General features: G+C 43.1%; 1 pseudogene; it reads right to left on the reverse strand.

Moving 5' to 3' along the window:
• Window positions 1-248: 248 nt before the first annotated feature.
• On the reverse strand, window positions 249-689 carry LOC112912296 (ubiquitin-conjugating enzyme E2 variant 1-like; annotated as a pseudogene).
• Between the last annotated feature and the right edge of the window lie 7,166 nt (window positions 690-7,855).

Here is a 7,855-nt window from a genome sequence, read left to right on the forward strand (position 1 = left end):
GAAGTTCAACTATGTGGACAGTGGTTACACTTGACAGGATGATTTGTTATAGCACAACTTACATGTTTCAAATGGACAAAAAATTAGTATTGTTTACAGTATCTTAAGATAAATTGCCTTTGAATGGGAGCTTCCTTTCCAGTACTTTTGAGGTCTACAAGACGTATCTAGAAAATGTACCACTGTGGAAAATGACTGCTTAAATCGAATGGGTGGGGAGGGGGAGGTCCTGTGGTTTCTCTTTTTGATTAATTGCTGTAACACTGTCCTTCGGATGGCTGAGGGAGTTTTCATGTTTTCTTTAGACATCATTAGGTGCCGGAGCTCTTGCAGGACAACTTTGATGCTATATGAATTCTGCCATTTTGCTAGCACGGATATGGCTCTTGGGTCCACCACTCTATTAGAACTATTAACTCCATGTTAATTTTTGTCACAAATCTTACAAAGGGGGGTGCTTCTGGGTATTTAGGTCCACATTCTATTTTAAGGCTGTATATTTTGTTTTCATAAATTGTTCTTGGAGGCCCAATTATCATCCCTGTCCATCTTGTAAGTGTCATATCTTCATCATCTTATAGACCCCAGCTAACTGTGCCATCTCCTACTCCTTTCTGGCCTTCTTCCAGTTCTTCTACCAGTCGAAAATTGCGAAGAACTTGTACTCCCGAGCCCGTGGTGGCTGCCATCTTGCGTCACTGTGGCTCCTAACTACTAAAGTTCTTAAAAGACAGTCCCTACCTTCACTGCCCAAGAGCCACTTTACTCTGCTTGAATGAGCCCTGCTTCCAGTCCCATTCCTCCACAGCATCCTCTACTATGTCTCAGCCTGGCCTATCTAGAACACCACGATCTGTCTAGGTCACTCCTGTTTTTTGCTTGTTTTGTTTTAAAGATTTTATTTATTTGGTTTAGAGAGGGAGCACATGAGGTGGAGGTGTAGAGAGGGAAGGTGAGGGAGAGAATCTCAAGCGGGCTCCAAGCTGAGTGCAAAGCCCCATATGGATCGTGACCTGAGCTGAAACCAAGAGTTGGATGCTTAACCAACTGAACCACCCAGCTGCCCTGGGTCACTCCTATTTTAAACTCCTTGATAACTCCCCATTATCTACAGAATGAAGCATTAACTCCTTAGCCTGGTGACTGAGGTGTGTGTGTGTGTGTGTGTGTGTGTGTGTGTATGTTGCCCTTTTGGATGAGGCCTTTCTGGGCTTATTTCCTGTCACTCCTCCACCACCAACCACACCCTAACTGCACTGAACTATTCTCAACCACTATCTCCTTACCTGCCTCAAAAGTGTCAACCACACCCACTCCCTCCCTCTTGAATTCTTTCCTCCCTTGGCTTCTTTTTTTTTAAGACTTTATTTTATTCATGAGAGACGCAGAGAGAGACGCAGAAACATAGGCAAAGGGAGAAGCAGGCTCCCTGCAGGGAGCCCAATGCAGGACTTGATCCCAGGACCCTGAGCCAAAGGCAGACATTCAACCACTGACCCACCCAGGTGCCCCAACCTCCTTTGGCTTCTGTGGCAACATATTCTCCTGGTTTTCTTCTAGTATCCCTGGCTATTGCTTTTCCATCTTTCTCATGGGTTTCTCATCCTACAACTCTTTGGTAAGTTTCAGGGTTCCCTCCTTAGTCCACTCCCGATTTCACTGCAGGTCTTCTCCCTGAGTGATAGCATCCATTGTCAGGCTCTCAAGCTCCACCTATATACAGACTCCCAGATCTTCACTCCTGACCTCTTGCTTGAGCTCTGGTCTCACACAACTTGAGTTACCTATCTACCATGAAAATCTTATCATGCTACTGCCCTACTTGAAACTCTTCACTGAAAAAAAAAAAAGAAAGAAACTCTTCACTGGTTCCCACTGCCTAAAATTATTCCTCCCCCCACAGTTGTTAAATACCTACTATGTACCAGGGACTATGCTAGATATTAGGAATACAATGCTAACCATAAAATGGCCCTTATATTTTAAGGAATTTGCCATCTACCTGGGAAGACAGATATATAACTACATATTAGTAGCATAACACGTGAAGTCCTGTGACACATTCACAGAGCATTACAGAAACACAAGTCTGAGTTCCCTGAGAGTAAAGACTTGTGCCTTCCTAAGCTTTGTATCCTCAACACCTAGTACTAAGTCTGATTCAGTAGAGAATTGTTTTTGAACTGGAACAGATATCTCTGATTCTCAGGTTCTCTCCATGTAAAATGGAGTTCACATATTAGATGAATGCAATCTATGGGTCTTGTTTGGACCCTAATTTGAATGAAGTAAATGCGATTTTTAACAATGAGACTAAAACCAGGTAAATTTAAACACTGGCTAGATATTTAACGATGTTAAGGTATTATTGCTTGTTATTTTAGTGTTGTAATAGTACTATGTTGTGTTAAAAAATCTTAATCTTTTATAGGTATGTAAGAAATATTTAAAAATGAAAGAATACAATGATATATGAAATTTATCTGAAAATAATCCAGTGGTGTTGAGTGGGGGTATAACTGAAGTACAATTGGCCACACCTATGTTAATACTTGTTTAAGCAGAGTGATGGATAAAGTAAATGACAAAATTAATTTCTCAGGGGTTCATGGCAATTCAATGAAGTGATTATATACAATTGCTGATATAGTGCTCGCTGTCTCAAAAAGGATAGTTTTGCTTCTCCCCTCAGCCATTTAACTCCATCTATGGGGGTGTAGCAAAAGAAACAGCAAGTCAGTAGAATGGGAATTAGAAACCCAACATCCAAAGAATTGAAAACATACTCAGCATAATTTCTCTCCTCTGCTCAGTAAAGACAAATGGCTAAGGGTGTCAAAGGTCTCCCAAGAAGCCTTGGGCAGGAATGGCAGTGCTCTAAGACCAGCAGAACACTGGAAAAGAAATCATAGCTTGAATTTCTGTAGAGGACAAAAAAACTGCTGCAGACATGAACATGAACTCTTGGCTGGAAAGGGTTGGTCTTTTCCTCTGCTGCTTGACTCCCTTGACAATACTGCCATCTAGTGGCTCTCTAGCACTACTTTGCCTTTCACAGATGCAGTCAGCTCTTAGTTCTGCAGGGCAAAAATTCTGGAAGGGAACAGTCCCTCTCAATGAAATGTTACTTGAAGTGCTCAAAGTTGAACATATCATATCATATCCCTCATATCAACAATGAACAAAGCTAGTTGAACATATAAACAGAGAATTAAACATGTAAACAGGGAGTTAAAATAGCTATATTTCCAAAAAAATAAAAAATAAAAAATAAAATAAAATAGCTATATTTCCACCCACGATAAAAATAATAGCTATTTAACATTTGTTGCACAGTTAATTTATGCCAGGAACTTATCTAAGTTTTTTATGTATTATGCTTTAACTCACTTAACTCTTAACAACAAATCCATGAAGTATATAATATTATTATCCTCATGCTACAGAAGAAGCAACAGAACTACAGACAAGTTAGGTAAGTTGGCCAAGGTCACAGAGCTAGGAAATGTTAGCTAGAGCTCAGATTCAAGCTTGACCTGGGTCCAGAGTCCATGCTTTAGTTTAAGAAAATACTATTAAGCCCATGCCACTTCCCAATGCCTGTGTGATGACTGAATAAATAAAAACCTTGGACCTCTGAAACCCAAGGAAACAAAAGCTCAGATAGTACAATCTCCTAGTAGGTTAAACTAATCAAGACCTCATCACTTTGAATCTCATCTAGTCCCTGGAGTTCTCTCTGCTGGATCACTACATCTTTCACACCTTTTGCCTCCAAAATGAGTGTTCTCCCTTTAATGTGTTGTGTTAAATATAAACAAAAAACACCCCATATAATTCTTCCTAACATGAACAAAACATGCTGGAGAGGAGGGGCAAGATGGCGGAAGAGTAGGGTCCCCAAATCACCTGTCCCCAACAAATTACCTAGATAACCTTCAAATCATCCTGAAAAATCTATGAATTCGGCCTGAGATTTAAAGAGAGAACAGCTGGAATGCTACAGTGAGAAGAGTTCGCGCTTCTATCAAGGTAGGAAGACGGGGGGGGGGGGGGGGGGGGAGAAATAAAGACACAAAAGGCCTCCAAGGGGGAGGGGCCCCGCGAAGAGCCGGGCTGAGGCCGGGGCGAGTGTCCCCAGGAGAGGAGAGCCCCGTCCCGGAGGAGCAGGAGCTGCACCAACCTTCCCGGGGGAAAGGTGCTCGTAGGGAGTTAGAGCAGGACCCCAGGAGGGCGGGGATGCCCTCAGGCTCCCTGGGACACTAACAGGCACCTGCGCCCCGCGGAGAGTGCGCCAAGCTCCCTAAGGGATGCAGCGCGCACGGCGGGACCCGGAGCAGCTCGGAGGGGAATGGGCGGCGGCTCCGCGGAGGGGGCTGCGGGGCTCCGGGAGCAGCTCAGCGGCGGCGGCTCGGGCGGAGGAAGAAGCTCCGCGGAGGGGGCTGCGCGGCTCCGGGAACAGCACGGAGGGGCTCGGGCGGCGGCTCCGCGGAGGGGGCTGCGGGGCGGGAGCGCGAATCCAACAGCGCAGGCTCCGGAGCACAGGGCGCTGGGACACAGCCCAGGATCCGGCCTCCCCCAGGGACAGGCAGAGACCGGGAGGGCCCAGGACAGCAAGGACACTCCTGCCCGGAGCTGAGCAGATCAGGGGCCCCGCCCCGGAGCCTCCAGGCCCTACAGACCAAGAGACCCAGAGTTCCTGCGGGGGCTGAATCCAGGTTTCCAGAGCTGCCTAGCCATTGTGGCTGTTCCTCCTGGGGCCTCATGGGGTAAACAACCCCCACTGAGCCCTGCACCAGGCAGGGGGCAGAGCAGCTCCCCCAAGTGCTAACACCTGAAAATCAGCACAGCAGGCCCCTCCCCCAGAAGACCAGGTAGAAGGACCAGTTCCAGAGGAAGTCAAGGGACTTAAAGTATACAGAATCAGAAGATACTCCCCCATGTTTTTTGTTTTTTTTTTGTTTTGTGTTGTGTTTTTTCTTTCTTTTTGATTTCTGATTGCTTCCCCCACCCCCTTTTTTTTCACCTTTCTTTCTTTTTCTTTCTCTTTTTCTTCTCTTTTTCCCCTTTTTTTCTTCTTTCTCTTTTTTCTTTTTCTCTTTTCTTTCCTTCTCTCTCTCTCTTTTTCTCCTTTTCCCAATACAACTTGTTGTTGGCCACTCTGCACTGAGCAAAATGACTAGAAGGAAAACCTCACCTCAAAAGAAAGAATCAGAAACAGTCCTCTCTCCCACAGAGTTACAAAATCTGGATTACAATTCAATGTCAGAAAGCCAATTTAGAAGCACTATTATACAGCTACTGGTGGCTCTAGAAAAAAGCATAAAGGACTCAAGAGACTTCATGACTGCAGAATTTAGATCCAATCAGGCAGAAATTAAAAATCAATTAAATGAGATGCAATCCAAGCTAGAAGTCCTAATGACGAGGGTTAAAGAGGTGGAAGAACCAGTGAGTGACATAGAAGACAAGCTGATGGCAAAGAGAGAAACTGAGGAAAAAAGAGACAAACAATTAAAAGATTATGAGGACAGATTAAGGGAAATAAATGACAGCCTGAGGAAGAAAAATCTACGTTTAATTGGGGTTCCCGAGGGCCAGAATATATATTTGAACAAATCCTAGCTGAAAACTTTCCTAATCTGGGAAGGGAAACAGGCATTCAGATCCAGGAAATAGAGAGATCCCCCCCTAAAATCAATAAAAACCGTTCAACACCTCGACATTTAATAGTGAAGCTTGCAAATTCCAAAGATAAGGAGAAGATCCTTAAAGCAGCAAGAGAAAAAAAGTCCCTCACTTTTATGGGGAGGAGTATTAGGGTAACAGCAGACCTCTCCACAGAGACCTGGCAGGTCAGAAAGTGCTGGCAGGATATATTCAGGGTCCTAAATGAGAAGAACATGCAACCAAGAATACTTTATCCAGCAAGGCTCTCCTTCAAAATGGAAGGAGAGATAAAGTGCTTCCAAGACAGGCAGGAACTGAAAGAATATGTGACCTCCAAACCAGCTCTGCAAGAAATTTTAAGGGGGACTCTTAAAATTCCCCTTTAAGAAGAAGTTCAGTGGAACAATCCACAAAAACAAGGACTGAATAGATATCATGATGACACTAAACTCATATCTGTCAATAGTAACTCTGAACGTGAACGGGCTTACTGACCCCATCAAAAGGCGCAGGGTTTCAGACTGGATAAAAAAGCAGGACCCATCTATTTGCTGTCTACAAGAGACTCGTTTTAGACAGAAGGACACCTACAACCTGAAAATTAAAGGTTGGAGAACCATTTACCATTCAAATGGCCCTCAAAAGAAAGCAGGGGTAGCCATCCTCATATCAGATAAATTAAAATTTACCCCGAAGACTATAGTGAGAGATGAAGAGGGACACTATCTCATACTCAAAGGATCTATCCAACAAGAGGACTTAACAATCCTCAATATATATGCCCCGAATGTAGGAGCTGCCAATTATTTAAACCAATTAATAACCAAACTGAAGAAATACTTAGATAATAATACACTTATACTTGGTGACTTCAATCTAGCTCTTTCTACCCTCGATAGGTCTTCTAAGCACAACATCTCCAAAGAAATGAGAGCTTTAAATGATACACTGGACCAGACGGATTTCACAGATATCTACAGAACTGTACATCCAAACTCAACTGAATACACATTCTTCTCAAGGGCACATGGAACTTTCTCCCGAATAGACCACATACTGGGTCACAAATTGGGTCTGAACCGATACCAAAAGATCGGGATAGTCCCCTGTATATTCTCAGACCATAATGCCTTGAAATTAGAACTGAATCACAACAAGAAGTTTGGAAGGACCACAAACACGTGGAGGTTAAGGACCATCCTGCTAAAAGATGAAAAGGTCAACCAGGAAATTAAGGAAGAATTAAAAAGATTCATGGAAACTAATGAGAATGAAGATACGACCACTCAAAATCTTTGGGATGCAGCAAAAGCAGTCCTGAGTGGGAAATACATCGCAATACAAGCATCCATTCAAAAACTGGAAAGAACTCAAATACAAAAGCTCACCTTACACATAAAAGAGCTAGAGAAAAAACAGCGAATGGACCCCATGCCCAGGAGAAGAAGAGAGTTAATTAAAATTCGAGCAGAACTAAATGAAATCGAGACCAAAAGAACTGCAGAACAGATCAACAGAACCAGGAGTTGGTTCTTTGAAAGAATTAATAACATAGATAAACCATTATCCAACCTTATTAAAAAGAAGAGAGAGAAGACTCAAATTAATAAAATCATGAATGAGAAAGGAGAGATCACTACCAACACCAAGGAAATACAAACGATTTTAAAAACATATTATGAACAGCTCTACGCCAATAAATTAGGCAATATAGAAGAAATGGACGCGTTCCTGGAAAGCCACAAACTACCAAAACTGGAGCAGGAAGAAATAGAAAACCTGAACAGGCCAATAACCAGGGAGGAAATTGAAGCAGTCATCAAAAACCTCCCAAGACACAAGAGTCCAGGGCCAGATGGCTTCCCAGGGGAATTCTATCAAACGTTTAAAGAAGAAATCATACCTATTCTACTAAAGCTGTTTGGAAAGATAGAAAGAGATGGAGTACTTCCAAATTCGTTCTATGAGGCCAGCATCACCTTAATTCCGAAACCAGACAAAGACCCCACCAAAAAGGAGAATTACAGACCAATATCCCTGATGAACATGGATGCAAAAATTCTCAACAAGATACTAGCCAATAGGATCCAACAACACATTAAGAAAATTATTCACCACGACCAAGTAGGATTTATCCCCGGGACACAAAGCTGGTTCAACACTCGTAAAACAATCAATGTGATTC

The sequence above is a fragment of the Vulpes vulpes genome, chromosome X, assembly GCF_048418805.1.
Source record: "Vulpes vulpes isolate BD-2025 chromosome X, VulVul3, whole genome shotgun sequence".
Lineage (NCBI taxonomy): Eukaryota > Metazoa > Chordata > Mammalia > Carnivora > Canidae > Vulpes > Vulpes vulpes.